Source organism: Lissotriton vulgaris, chromosome 3_1 (genome assembly GCF_964263255.1).
Source record: "Lissotriton vulgaris chromosome 3_1, aLisVul1.2, whole genome shotgun sequence".
NCBI classification, from domain to species: Eukaryota; Metazoa; Chordata; class Amphibia; order Caudata; family Salamandridae; genus Lissotriton; species Lissotriton vulgaris.
The window spans coordinates 2101982573-2101998392 of record NC_141689.1 but is presented as its reverse complement, the minus strand read 5'-3'; the positions used below and the strand labels follow the sequence as shown (position 1 = coordinate 2101998392).

General features: G+C 49.2%; 1 protein-coding gene across 1 annotated transcript in view; it reads right to left on the bottom strand.

Annotated features, from left to right (window-relative positions):
* Positions 1-15820, bottom strand: part of SGCB (sarcoglycan beta) — a 292490-nt gene that overhangs the window by 154257 nt on the left and 122413 nt on the right. The gene's annotated exons all lie outside the window — the stretch shown is intronic.

Below are 15820 nucleotides of genomic sequence, written 5' to 3'. Positions count from 1 at the left end.
TGAACAAATTGCAGGCAGTACAGAATACGGTGGTCCGGTTAGTGACCGATTGCCCCACCCCAGAACAAGTTTCCTCCCCTTACTCAAAAAACTTCACTGGCTCCCTATCCGCAAACTGATCAAATTCAAGATCTGTTGCTTGGTCTATAAATCACTAAACAACTTGGGACCATGATATCTGACATCTAAGCTGGTCAGATGCACAGGGCCCTACTGGCCATAGCGGGCCCCAGGCATTTCCCCGGGGGCCGCCAGGGTGGGGGGCAAGTTTTGGCATCCCGCGGGGGGGGGGGGGCGTTTTTGTTACAAGGCCATTTTTGCAGCATAGCTACAATATCGGCCCGTAACAAAATCGTCAGAAACCGGCCCTGGCAAACAGCTCGGCTGCATCCCCAACCCCCTGGGGGCAGGTCAAGCACTCTGCTTGGACCGGTTTTGGTTCCCAGTCCAGCCCTGCAGATACACACCAACCAGGACCCTTTGTTCTGGGTCCAAGAAGCTCCTCCACATGCTCCGCATACAACAAACTTGGTTGGGAGGGAAAGCTTTCTCATATCTGGCTCCACTTTACTGGAGCCAACTGCCCATCCATCTGCGGCTTTGTTCCAACTACTTAGTCTTCAGAAAGCTGCTAAAAACCACACTGTTTTAATGCTCTCTTCCCTGGTTGGAAAAGGCAGTCACAGCGCGGAGATACCCCAGTTGGGGTGATTCTGGCACTCTACAAATTATATAAATAAATAACTGTGGAGTTGACCAAGAAGCTGCTTTACAAATGTCATCTATGGGGATATTTCCCAAAAAGGCAATGGTGGCATCTGCTTTATAGGTGAAGTGAGGTCTGGGTGGAGTGGGCAGGGTTCTCATCACTTTAAGGTAGCAGGTTTGGGTGAATTTAACAATCCGCTTCACTATGCCTGCTTTTGATATATGGTGATATTCATGAGGTTGTGCAAAAGCAACAAATAACTTGGTGTTTTATGAAAAGATTTTGTCTAGCAATGTAGTACAATAGCGTGCTTTACATCTAGTGTGTGAAGAGCCCTTCATGCTACCAAATCTGGGAAAAAGGCTGATAGCTCTATAGTTTGGTTAAGGTGAAAAGGGGACACAACTTTGGGGAAGAGCTTAGGGTTAGTCCTAAGGACAACCATATCATTTAGGCCCTGGAAGGAAGGTTCTTGTAATTTGAGTCTCCGCAACTCACAGTGCACCTAAGCTACGTAATAGCAATAAGAAAAGCGACTTTTCAGGAAAGGAATTCTAAACAGCACAAGTGCATTGGTTCAAAGGGTGAGCCCATTAGCCGTGCAATGATAACACTGAGGTTCCAGAGCAGGGAAGGTGGAACCCTGGCCGGGATGACTTTTAAGGTCTTACATGAAGGGGGGCGGAGCTAGCCGCAATGGCAAATTGCAGCTGCTTGAGCGAGCTCCTCCGGTGGCAGCACCATCCTGACGACATCCTGCAGCCTACGTGCATGTAAGGCATTACATCTTTAATACAAAAAAGACTGGGCGATCGGGGATACTTGCGGACCCCTTTGTAGTCCATAATATGGTTGCAGACGAGATCCGGAGCGGTTGCGGGAGAGAGGCCTAGGCCGCGGGCCTGAGTGAAAAGCAGCGGGTTTGCGTGCTGACTGGCTGAGACGCGGAGCAAGCCCCCGGGGGTAGAGTGACAGCACCGAACGCCTGCTGGGGGAAGCCCCACTCTGGGTGTTCATCACTGGAAGCACCCCTCTGTGGCGGGGCTGTGAGAGAGCGGCTGGCCACAACACTGGGATTCATTGGGTTCACCTCGGGCTGGTGGGACGAAAGAGGTGAGCCAGGGAGTGTGCTCCCTAGCTGTGTTGAGGCATCGGGCGGCCACACGCAAGAGGACTGTTGTGCTGGCGGCCCCAGGAGGGGCAGTGCGAATGTGCTGCTTCAAGACGAACTGGGTGGCACATGGGCACACCCGGACTGGCCGTGGCTAACGCGGCTGTGAATATCTGAGAGCCGGCATTGCAGGCATTCGACTACACACGTTTCATCCACCTCTGTTGGATGTGGCTGCAACCAACCGGCGCGATGCTCCTACCAATTGTTTACAGACACTAATTGCTACTGTGGACGGCGGGGTGGGGAGCGGAGCCCTCGTGGGGCTGACTACATGGTTCAATACTTGTGGAAAAGCTGCGCACGGTGACGCAGGCGGCAGGATCAAGTGAGACCACTGCTGGCATTGATTGGAGGCGTGCCGTGCCTGACGGCAGGGCCTTGTGACTACGTGGGCAGGGCCTACTCCCTGCTACTCTCCCTCGTTCCCCCTTGCCTGGCTGCATCACTACCATCGGGGGGAGCGCCCAGAGGAGTGCTGCCTACAGCCCCCTCTGGCTACTTGAGATTGTGCTGCTCGAAAAACAGGTTGCGCGTCTACAGGAGAGGGAGAGGGAGGACGATGCTGAAGGACGTGCCCGGCGCAATAACATCTGCGTCATAGGAATGCTGGAAGGTTGCGAGGGGTCTGACGCTACCGGATTCATGGAGAGGTGGTTCAGGGAGCATGTGGCTCCCGAGGGCCTCTCAGATCTTTTCTGCGTGGAAAGAGCGCACAGGGTGCAGACGGGGAGGCCAATGGCAAGGGCCCGCCCTCGGCCCCTCATCGTCAATGTGCTAAACTTCAGAGACCGGGAGGTCCTGCTGTAAAAGGCTAGAGAGCTGTCCCATATACAGTATGAGAACCAGCAGATTTCCTTATACCCGGACTACACCGCACTGGTTCAGCGCCAGCGTTCCAACTACCAAGACGTGAAGGCCAAGCTCAGGACACTGAATGTTAAATATGCACTGCTATTCCCCGCTAAACTGAAGGTGATCCATGATCATAAGACACAATTCTTTGAGTCTCCGGATGAAGTGGCAGAATGGATTGAAATTATGTCCCCCCGTCAGATCTGGGCCTTCCTCACACCTGGCCCCTGCCTCTTCGAGGCCGCGGCGAGTACGCAAATCACAACGCCTGGGGGAGGGGGGGGCTGGCGGCTAAACCCAGGACTCCCGCTTCGGAGCAAGCCTTGCAGGACCAAGCAGAGACACTTGAAGCAGCCATCTGGTTCAGGGATGAAGCCCATCCAATCCTGTCGGACTCCTCTGATGAGGCATCGCACCACTCGGACTCAGGATCCATTATTAATTTGTTCAGTAACATTACACCCCAGACTACTGATGGGTTCTTGGGGTGATGGTGACTCCCGTACTGTGTGGTAGTGAGATAACTGTTGACCCCGGCCCCTACTGTCTTGCACCTGGCTGCAGGATGCCATACCTATAATATCGGAACTGCGACATGTGAAGGTAACAGGGGTCCGGGCTATGTGAAGCTTGTGACGCTTTAGCTCAGCTGACCTGGCTATAGGCATGCACCCCCGTAGCGAAAGCAACATGCACAATGTTTTTAGTTTGCACCGTTGTGCATTGGGTTTGGGCCAGCAAGGTTCCGGTAGCTGGCCCGAGTATTGTAGGCGGGAGTTCTGTCACTTTACTAAGACTCTAGATCTACCACCCTCCCACCCCCTAACGCCCCCCCTTTACCGTGAGTCCCATAGTACCATCCCAGAGCCACTGCCTCCCTACCCGCTAACATCTCTTTCCTATAGGGATTTCAAATCACTGCACTCCAGAGCGGCCAAACTAACTCAGAGTATCCACACCTCCATACTAGATCCTATGAACCTCCTTCACCTTGCTGAACTCTCCCTCGCCAACATCAAAACCCAGTAGAACTCTACCCCCCCTCACACCAAAGGGTTACACAAGCACCCTTGAGACACCTTCGCCCTCACAAGCACACCCCTAGCTGCTTGACCTTACTGAAGAGGAAATCCTTTCCATCCTTAGCGACTACAACCCGGACCCAACCACCCTTTTGCCCGCAAGGCATGAGAGCCGAACATGCCATCTGCACAGTCTCTATCAACACCAACAGATCGGCTACTTTCCGCAACAGAAGTATGGTCAAGAGTAACCTTGCGCCTGTACATTTATCTACCCTGACTCCCGACACCCCTGCAGATTCCTCTCTGTCTGACCTCTTAATTAACTGCGATCGGCGTTTAAGCACGCCGTTGACACTGCTGCACTCATCCTAAACAAAAACTTCGACCTAGCTAACAGAATCATGGCTCAACGAATCCTCATCTCCTTGCCTAGACCTCTTAGTCCCTCCCGGTTATAACATCGCCAGGCTGGGCAGACAATCTAGCAAGAAAGGAGGGGGCATCGCCTGCATCTACCGCTCTAACCTCAGCATCTGAACATCTGGCTGATTCCTCTGACTCTTGCGAATACCTCGCACTCTCCATTTGTAACAACTCCACCCTATTGTGCAACCTACACATCATCTATCATCCCCCTGGCATGAACGACTCCTTCACTGACCACCTCATGGAACTTATTACTGCTAAGTTCTCCTCCAATACCAAAGATATCCTCCTGGGCGATTTCAACCTGCATTGGAATTACCCCAAGGACTCTCATGTCAACGTCATCAAAGACCTCCTGTCCGATCAAGCCCTGACCCAAGCCTGCTCTCGCCCAACACATTCAAAAGGGGCCACCCTTGACTGGATCATTTCCAAGGAATCAACAGTCAAGCTTATCTCCATAGACCTGTGTGAATGGCCTGACCACCAAGCCATCGCATTCCTGCTACATGACACCCACAAGATAACGGCCCCTCAACTAGTGATTCCCAAACGCTGGATTAGAGATACTAGAAACCTGGACCACAATGAACTGGAGGCTCGCTGCAAATCTGACCTCCCTCCCCCCACATTGCTCAACGGTCAATGACCTCAATAACCACTACTCCGCAACTATCTCGAACATTATGGATGACCTAGCCCCACTAAAGCTAAAAAGAACCCAAACTAAAGATAGGAACCCCTGGTTCATTGGCCCACTCAAAAATGAAAGGAGATGCCTCCGGCAATCCGAAAGAATCTGGAGACAGGACCCCTCCGCCGATTATCTAAAACTTCTCCGCCAGGCCAGAAATGCCTACAACAAGAACGTCCTGAAATCAAAGAAAGAATTTTTCAGATTCGAACTTGAGAACGCCAAGAACAGACCTCGTAAGCTTTTTGATCTGGTCAAACACCTATCCAACAAACTGGTCAAAACCTCGAAAGAAGCCCCCAAGGCTTTAATATCAGCTGAGGAATTCTCCTTCTTCTTCGTGGACAAAGTCGTAGCCTTAGATGAACTTAATGCCGCCACATACTCCCTATCCCTTCCTGGCCTGCCTCTCCCTCCTCCTACGATGCCCCCACAATCTGCTTGGACCGGTTTTGGTTCCCAGTCCAGCCCTGCAGATACACACCAACCAGGACCCTTTGTTCTGGGTCCAAGAAGCTCCTCCACATGCTCCGCATACAACAAACTTGGTTGGGAGGGAAAGCTTTCTCATATCTGGCTCCACTTTACTGGAGCCAACTGCCCATCCATCTGCGGCTTTGTTCCAACTACTTAGTCTTCAGAAAGCTGCTAAAAACCACACTGTTTTAATGCTCTCTTCCCTGGTTGGAAAAGGCAGTCACAGCGCGGAGATACCCCAGTTGGGGTGATTCTGGCACTCTACAAATTATATAAATAAATAACTGTGGAGTTGACCAAGAAGCTGCTTTACAAATGTCATCTATGGGGATATTTCCCAAAAAGGCAATGGTGGCATCTGCTTTATAGGTGAAGTGAGGTCTGGGTGGAGTGGGCAGGGTTCTCATCACTTTAAGGTAGCAGGTTTGGGTGAATTTAACAATCCGCTTCACTATGCCTGCTTTTGATATATGGTGATATTCATGAGGTTGTGCAAAAGCAACAAATAACTTGGTGTTTTATGAAAAGATTTTGTCTAGCAATGTAGTACAATAGCGTGCTTTACATCTAGTGTGTGAAGAGCCCTTCATGCTACCAAATCTGGGAAAAAGGCTGATAGCTCTATAGTTTGGTTAAGGTGAAAAGGGGACACAACTTTGGGGAAGAGCTTAGGGTTAGTCCTAAGGACAACCATATCATTTAGGCCCTGGAAGGAAGGTTCTTGTAATTTGAGTCTCCGCAACTCACAGTGCACCTAAGCTACGTAATAGCAATAAGAAAAGCGACTTTTCAGGAAAGGAATTCTAAACAGCACAAGTGCATTGGTTCAAAGGGTGAGCCCATTAGCCGTGCAATGATAACACTGAGGTTCCAGAGCAGGGAAGGTGGAACCCTGGCCGGGATGACTTTTAAGGTCTTACATGAAGGGGGGCGGAGCTAGCCGCAATGGCAAATTGCAGCTGCTTGAGCGAGCTCCTCCGGTGGCAGCACCATCCTGACGACATCCTGCAGCCTACGTGCATGTAAGGCATTACATCTTTAATACAAAAAAGACTGGGCGATCGGGGATACTTGCGGACCCCTTTGTAGTCCATAATATGGTTGCAGACGAGATCCGGAGCGGTTGCGGGAGAGAGGCCTAGGCCGCGGGCCTGAGTGAAAAGCAGCGGGTTTGCGTGCTGACTGGCTGAGACGCGGAGCAAGCCCCCGGGGGTAGAGTGACAGCACCGAACGCCTGCTGGGGGAAGCCCCACTCTGGGTGTTCATCACTGGAAGCACCCCTCTGTGGCGGGGCTGTGAGAGAGCGGCTGGCCACAACACTGGGATTCATTGGGTTCACCTCGGGCTGGTGGGACGAAAGAGGTGAGCCAGGGAGTGTGCTCCCTAGCTGTGTTGAGGCATCGGGCGGCCACACGCAAGAGGACTGTTGTGCTGGCGGCCCCAGGAGGGGCAGTGCGAATGTGCTGCTTCAAGACGAACTGGGTGGCACATGGGCACACCCGGACTTGCCGTGGCTAACGCGGCTGTGAATATCTGAGAGCCGGCATTGCAGGCATTCGACTACACACGTTTCATCCACCTCTGTTGGATGTGGCTGCAACCAACCGGCGCGATGCTCCTACCAATTGTTTACAGACACTAATTGCTACTGTGGACGGCGGGGTGGGGAGCGGAGCCCTCGTGGGGCTGACTACATGGTTCAATACTTGTGGAAAAGCTGCGCACGGTGACGCAGGCGGCAGGATCAAGTGAGACCACTGCTGGCATTGATTGGAGGCGTGCCGTGCCTGACGGCAGGGCCTTGTGACTACGTGGGCAGGGCCTACTCCCTGCTACTCTCCCTCGTTCCCCCTTGCCTGGCTGCATCACTACCATCGGGGGGAGCGCCCAGAGGAGTGCTGCCTACAGCCCCCTCTGGCTACTTGAGATTGTGCTGCTCGAAAAACAGGTTGCGCGTCTACAGGAGAGGGAGAGGGAGGACGATGCTGAAGGACGTGCCCGGCGCAATAACATCTGCGTCATAGGAATGCTGGAAGGTTGCGAGGGGTCTGACGCTACCGGATTCATGGAGAGGTGGTTCAGGGAGCATGTGGCTCCCGAGGGCCTCTCAGATCTTTTCTGCGTGGAAAGAGCGCACAGGGTGCAGACGGGGAGGCCAATGGCAAGGGCCCGCCCTCGGCCCCTCATCGTCAATGTGCTAAACTTCAGAGACCGGGAGGTCCTGCTGTAAAAGGCTAGAGAGCTGTCCCATATACAGTATGAGAACCAGCAGATTTCCTTATACCCGGACTACACCGCACTGGTTCAGCGCCAGCGTTCCAACTACCAAGACGTGAAGGCCAAGCTCAGGACACTGAATGTTAAATATGCACTGCTATTCCCCGCTAAACTGAAGGTGATCCATGATCATAAGACACAATTCTTTGAGTCTCCGGATGAAGTGGCAGAATGGATTGAAATTATGTCCCCCCGTCAGATCTGGGCCTTCCTCACACCTGGCCCCTGCCTCTTCGAGGCCGCGGCGAGTACGCAAATCACAACGCCTGGGGGGGGGGGGGCTGGCGGCTAAACCCAGGACTCCCGCTTCGGAGCAAGCCTTGCAGGACCAAGCAGAGACACTTGAAGCAGCCATCTGGTTCAGGGATGAAGCCCATCCAATCCTGTCGGACTCCTCTGATGAGGCATCGCACCACTCGGACTCAGGATCCATTATTAATTTGTTCAGTAACATTACACCCCAGACTACTGATGGGTTCTTGGGGTGATGGTGACTCCCGTACTGTGTGGTAGTGAGATAACTGTTGACCCCGGCCCCTACTGTCTTGCACCTGGCTGCAGGATGCCATACCTATAATATCGGAACTGCGACATGTGAAGGTAACAGGGGTCCGGGCTATGTGAAGCTTGTGACGCTTTAGCTCAGCTGACCTGGCTATAGGCATGCACCCCCGTAGCGAAAGCAACATGCACAATGTTTTTAGTTTGCACCGTTGTGCATTGGGTTTGGGCCAGCAAGGTTCCGGTAGCTGGCCCGAGTATTGTAGGCGGGAGTTCTGTCACTTTACTAAGACTCTAGATCTACCACCCTCCCACCCCCTAACGCCCCCCCTTTACCGTGAGTCCCATAGTACCATCCCAGAGCCACTGCCTCCCTACCCGCTAACATCTCTTTCCTATAGGGATTTCAAATCACTGCACTCCAGAGCGGCCAAACTAACTCAGAGTATCCACACCTCCATACTAGATCCTATGAACCTCCTTCACCTTGCTGAACTCTCCCTCGCCAACATCAAAACCCAGTAGAACTCTACCCCCCCTCACACCAAAGGGTTACACAAGCACCCTTGAGACACCTTCGCCCTCACAAGCACACCCCTAGCTGCTTGACCTTACTGAAGAGGAAATCCTTTCCATCCTTAGCGACTACAACCCGGACCCAACCACCCTTTTGCCCGCAAGGCATGAGAGCCGAACATGCCATCTGCACAGTCTCTATCAACACCAACAGATCGGCTACTTTCCGCAACAGAAGTATGGTCAAGAGTAACCTTGCGCCTGTACATTTATCTACCCTGACTCCCGACACCCCTGCAGATTCCTCTCTGTCTGACCTCTTAATTAACTGCGATCGGCGTTTAAGCACGCCGTTGACACTGCTGCACTCATCCTAAACAAAAACTTCGACCTAGCTAACAGAATCATGGCTCAACGAATCCTCATCTCCTTGCCTAGACCTCTTAGTCCCTCCCGGTTATAACATCGCCAGGCTGGGCAGACAATCTAGCAAGAAAGGAGGGGGCATCGCCTGCATCTACCGCTCTAACCTCAGCATCTGAACATCTGGCTGATTCCTCTGACTCTTGCGAATACCTCGCACTCTCCATTTGTAACAACTCCACCCTATTGTGCAACCTACACATCATCTATCATCCCCCTGGCATGAACGACTCCTTCACTGACCACCTCATGGAACTTATTACTGCTAAGTTCTCCTCCAATACCAAAGATATCCTCCTGGGCGATTTCAACCTGCATTGGAATTACCCCAAGGACTCTCATGTCAACGTCATCAAAGACCTCCTGTCCGATCAAGCCCTGACCCAAGCCTGCTCTCGCCCAACACATTCAAAAGGGGCCACCCTTGACTGGATCATTTCCAAGGAATCAACAGTCAAGCTTATCTCCATAGACCTGTGTGAATGGCCTGACCACCAAGCCATCGCATTCCTGCTACATGACACCCACAAGATAACGGCCCCTCAACTAGTGATTCCCAAACGCTGGATTAGAGATACTAGAAACCTGGACCACAATGAACTGGAGGCTCGCTGCAAATCTGACCTCCCTCCCCCCACATTGCTCAACGGTCAATGACCTCAATAACCACTACTCCGCAACTATCTCGAACATTATGGATGACCTAGCCCCACTAAAGCTAAAAAGAACCCAAACTAAAGATAGGAACCCCTGGTTCATTGGCCCACTCAAAAATGAAAGGAGATGCCTCCGGCAATCCGAAAGAATCTGGAGACAGGACCCCTCCGCCGATTATCTAAAACTTCTCCGCCAGGCCAGAAATGCCTACAACAAGAACGTCCTGAAATCAAAGAAAGAATTTTTCAGATTCGAACTTGAGAACGCCAAGAACAGACCTCGTAAGCTTTTTGATCTGGTCAAACACCTATCCAACAAACTGGTCAAAACCTCGAAAGAAGCCCCCAAGGCTTTAATATCAGCTGAGGAATTCTCCTTCTTCTTCGTGGACAAAGTCGTAGCCTTAGATGAACTTAATGCCGCCACATACTCCCTATCCCTTCCTGGCCTGCCTCTCCCTCCTCCTACGATGCCCCCACAATCTTTACCAAAAAATCAAGCACTCTGGACTGACTTCAATCTCTATGATGAAGACTCAGTTTCTAAAACCTTATCGTCCCTAAACCCGAATAACCATTTCAACGACCCGCTCCCCTCCAACTGCCTAGCGGCTGTCGCCCAATCCATTATCCCTAGCTGGACCGCAATAATTAACGCCTCGCTCCAGCAGGGTTCCATTCCTGACTCCCTGATAGGCGGCCAAGTCCTCCCCATTTTGAAAAAACCATCGCTTGATCCAGCCATCCCCGAAAATTTCAGACCTATCTCCAACATCCCCCTCCTAGCCAAAGTGTTGGAGAAGTGTGTACAACAGCAACTAAGTCAGTAGATCAACAACTTCCACCTTCTAGATGATTTCCAAACCGGTTTGCGACCTGGGCACAGCACTGAAACAACCAAGCTTCACATCGTGGACGATACCCTCCAAGCCCTGGACCAAGGGGAAACATGCCTTTTAATCCTCCTAGATCTATCCTCGGCCTTCGACACGGTCAACCACGAAAAACTAATTGAATGCCTCAAACTGAGGATGGGTTTGAATGGCTCTGTCCTAGAATAGTTTAAATCCTACCTCCATAACCGATCACAATAATTCCTAATTAACAGCAAACTATCTGCTCCCTCGCCGGTCAAGGTCGGAGTCCCTCAAGGATCAACCCTGTCCCCTACCCCTCTTCAACCTTTATCTTGAACCACTTACTGAAGTATTACGCACAGAGAATATCTCCTACCATATGTATGCTGATGACACTCAGCTCTACATCAAAGCCTCCTCTCTTGAGGACATACTATCCCTGAACGAGGCCCTGAAATCAACTGTCCACTGGCTCACCTCCAATCAACTTAAGCTTAACGCCAAGAAGACAGAATTTTTCCTCATCTCCCCCAAAACGAATCCCGAGATGCAGTTATGGGTCAAGGCTATCACAGCCTTAGATTGCCCACCGGCCATTGTGGACTCAGCAAAATCTTTGGGAATAACCCTGGTCTGTAATTTCAACATGCGAGACCACATCAACTCGATGGTCAAATCAGCCAGATTCCACCTGAGCTATCTCTGGAAACTGAAAGCCTTCCTTGACACTACCGACCTAAAAAGCGCAGTTCAAGCGCTAGTAATCTCTAGACTGGAATACGGTTGTTCCACTCTCTCAGGCTTACCCAAGATCTCCCTGGCACCCCTAAAAGCATGCCTTAATGCCGCCGCCAGACTTCTTACAAGCTCCCAAAAATTTGACCATATCTCTCTATACCTGAAAGCTTTGAACTGGCTCCCGCTCGAGGCCAGAATCCAACTCAAACTGGCTTGCATCACACACAAAGCTTTATACTCCAACTCCCCTGCCTACCTTGCACAGAAACGTGTGGTATCCGGCTGAAGCAGCAACTAGACCAAATCAAAGATGCTAAATGGTTCACGAAATTGGATTTACGGGGAGCATATCACCTCGTTAGAGTAAAAGAAGGAAATGAGTGGAATACAGCATTTTGTACCAAATACGGGTTATACGAGTATCTCGTGATGCCCTTTGGGCTATGTAATGCTCCCTCCGCATTTCAATATTTCATCAACGAGGTATAGAAATATCTCCTCGATATATGCGTGATAGCTTACATCGACGATTTACTCATCTTCTCAAACACTTTGGAAGAATACAACCTGCATGTGCAAGCCGTATTGAAAAAATTACAAGACAACCACTTGTTCTGGACAAATGTTTCTTTCATAGACTGCAAGTAACCTATTTAGGGTATATTGTTTCTGCTCAAGGTTTATAAATGGATCCCCAGAAAGTCACTGCCATCATGCAATGGCCACTTTCTACAAATGTCAAAGATGTACAGCGATTCATAGGTTTCGCGAACTTCTACAGAAGATTCATTAGTTAATTTTCTGATGTAGTTGCTCCGATTTCCAAATGGTTACGTAAAGGTACACCTTTTGTGTGGTCTAAAGAGGCTGATGAGGCCTTTTGTAAATTAAAGAAAGCTTTTACACAAGCACCCATCATAAGACATCCTGATCAAAAGAGTCCTTTTGTCGTAGAAGTAGACGCTTCTCAGGTTGCGGTGGGTGGGGTACTATCTCAAGCAGACGCAGAAACAGGGGTCTTACATCCTGTGGCATATTATTCCCTTAAACTCACAACAGCTGAAACCAACTATGCTGTGGGAAAAAGGGAACTTCTAGCCATAAAGAAGGTTTTAGAAGAATGGAGTCAATATCTCTTAGGTACCCACCATACTGTCACGATTCTAACGGATCATAGGAATTTACAATATTTGAAAACAGCCAGAGCCTTGTCAATGAGACAATTAAGATGGACCCAGTTCTTCAGTGAATAAGACTTTGTCATCCATTTCAGAGCAGGCAGAAAAAACGGAAAAGCGTATGCTTTGTCCCGTATTGGGTTCGAGCCCATTCCTGTTACTGAACAACCACCTACTATCCTTGACACACAGAAGGTTATAGGTTCATTAACCGTAGAGAAACAATTCCTTCAACGCATAGGTGATGCAAAACAAGACCCCGCAATGACAACTCTGTTGGGAAAACATACATCTCAGATGATGCAGGGTCTACATTATGTTCAAGGAGTATTAGTTGTCCCTACATTACCATTACAGCAGCAGGTTTTACAATGGTGCTACACACAAAGCGTAGCAGGCCATCCAGGCTACAAGAGAACCCTAGAACTAGTGAGACGCTATTGTTGGTGGCCTCATTTGGCGCATGATGTTCAACAATATGTACGAACATGCCATATTTGCGCACAAGGAAAGGTGTCCCATGGAGGGCCCGTGGGATTGTACAAACCTATACCCACTCCTCCTAACCCATGGCACACAGTGTCTATGGATTTTATTGTTGAACTCCCATGCACCAAAAGAGGAAACCACACCCTTTTAGTTGTGGTGGATATGTTCACTAAGACCGCTCATTTTATCCCTTTAAAGAGCCTTCCCTCTTCCAAATCCTTGGCAACCACCTTTCTGCACGACATTGTTAGGCTACATGGCCTTCCCTCGGTATTAATCACGAACAGGGGTGCTCAATTCGTCTCAAAATTCTGGAGACAGTTATGCGCACAGCTAAAAATCTATGTTCGTCTGTCTTTCAGTCACCACCCTCAAACAGACGGACAGACAGAAAGAGTTAATCATAGCCTTCAGCAATTCATTAGGTGTCAGACACTACAAACACTAACTGAGTGGGATGATTTGGTATGGCTTGCTGAACTGTCGTATAATAATAGTCATAATTTCTCCACCCTCTATACCCCCTTCTATGGGTCTCACAGCTTTCATCCCAAAGTATTGCCTATGCCTCTGTCCTCTTGGTGTAATACCCCTGCTGTATCAGATCTGGTTAAACATATACAAACAGTGCATACAAACATACAAGATAATTTAGATAGAGCCAAGACTGAGTATAAGAAGAGGGCTGATACACAGAGAAAACCTGAACCCCTTTATCAGTCTGGTGAAAAAGTATGGTTGTCCACCAAATATCTGGCCTTGAGAGGAGCCTGTAAATTCAAACCCACATTCGTAGGTCCCTTTCCCATCAGTAAAATAGTGAATCCTGTCGCTATGAAACTGGATCTACCTACCTCCATGAAAATACACCCTGTGTTTCACGTCTCTCTCCTTAAGCCTGTTGAACCCGGTACTCGTCTTCCTGCTGTACCTATTCCCACAATGATTGATGATAATGAGGAATATGAAGTGTGGGCTATTATTAATTCTAGAAGAGTACGCCGATGTCTTCAGTACCTGATTCATTGGAAAGGGTATGGGATTGAGGAACGTACATGGGAACCTGCTAGTCAGGTACATGCACCTCGTCTAGTTTGTGCCTTTCATAGGAGATATCCTGACAAGCCCAAACCGGTTGGGGGACTCCTGGGAGGGGTGTACTGTCATGCTTGCAAACGGGGTTGGCAAAAAGACTTGGAAGTGGTTGGCAAGATGGACGACACTGTCCACTTAGACGCATGCGCGAACGTTAGCGCATGCGCATGAGGAAAGGAGGCGAGTCTTAAGCCCTTCTCTCCTTTCCGGAAGCACTTTGCGTTCGAGCAAGTTCCTGTTTTCTCGCCGGGTCTCGGTGGTGGCGTTCGCGGCGGAACGCGGGTCTATGCGTCGTGAGTGAAGCGTCGGATTTCAGAGAGTCTGTAAGCTTGATTAAGTGTTATCCGGGGTGTTCATTGCTTTCCTGTGGCATTTCGTTATTTAGTCACATGTGTATATTTGGAAGTGTTTGAGCTTCGTTCAAACCCTCGCATTAGTCAGCCTGGAAGTACATATCTTGACTGAGGGTTTTCTGTTGTTATACAACTTCTTTTGTTATTTTCTTGTACTTAATGGCGGTTTGGGCGCTATTGAGTGTGTAAATAATTACATGGTATTTGCTTCATGGTTTTCATGTGGATATAACATGCCATGAACTATTGATATAAACTTCATGTATTGATGCTGATAGTAAGCATTTAGACAAGATTCAGGATGGTAATTTGATTATTTATTAAACAGTCTCCAGTCTATTTATATGGTGAGCAAGGGATTCAAGTACAGAGATATTCATTACTCCCTCAATAAGATAAAACACTGACAGCAAGTTGTTTCTACCCTAGAGTCAGGAAATCCTCACATCAAAGCTACGTAATCACAATATTCTCAAGAGGAAAAGACACAGAGATAGAACGTACATATTAACATAAGACACACATACCGTAAAATTAAGATAGGCAGGGGCAGACATTAATCTTATGTTTTCTCTTCATGCTGTAGACGCATACCGAAGCTTTGCAGGTATCCTGACCACATCGATTGGAGAAAATTTCTTGTTATTTCCTCCTTCCCTTGTTATGTTTTCCCTCCTTCCCCCTAATCACCAGTAGATGTTACCAGGCTCTACTCTAGCATATGATGGTGATAGGGTGAAGTTGTGGACCTAACTTCTTCCTTCGTGGCACTCCTGAGGCAACACAAGGTGAGAGCACGACAGTTGCTGCACAGGTGGCTTTGTCTGCAGTTGCACCAATTGGAGGCATGAGTGTCTGTGTGCCTTCGCTTTGATGCTGTAGCACCTCGTATTTGAACCTTTGATAGCAGCAGCACTGACTGCCATAAAGTTTTTTGTTTGTCCAATGCTCCCTGGTTCAAGTTTCGCACTTTAAAAACTGCAAGCGCTAAAATGCGTGTGCTGGCACACACAATGGTCAGGAAATGATACAGCAATGCACTTTGAATCTGGGCTACCATCCTTTGCAAGTGTGTACATGCTTCTACTGCTCACTGGACAAATGAAACACAAACTTAGTAACAGAGTAACTATGATTGTCATCAGAAATGTGATTCAAGCCATAAGGCAGTCTGAACTTACTAAGCATATTTCCTTAATTGTAAACCACGTCTTATTTCTTTTACTCAAAGAATAACACTCCTTGGAGATTCTATTTATTGTTAGTGATACTCGCGTCATACTCTGAGCATATATAATGTTAAACCTTGCTACTCCTTGACAGTCAAAGCTCAAAGAGGAGGTACTTGGTAATTCAGCAAGCTTGCAGAAATACCTGCCT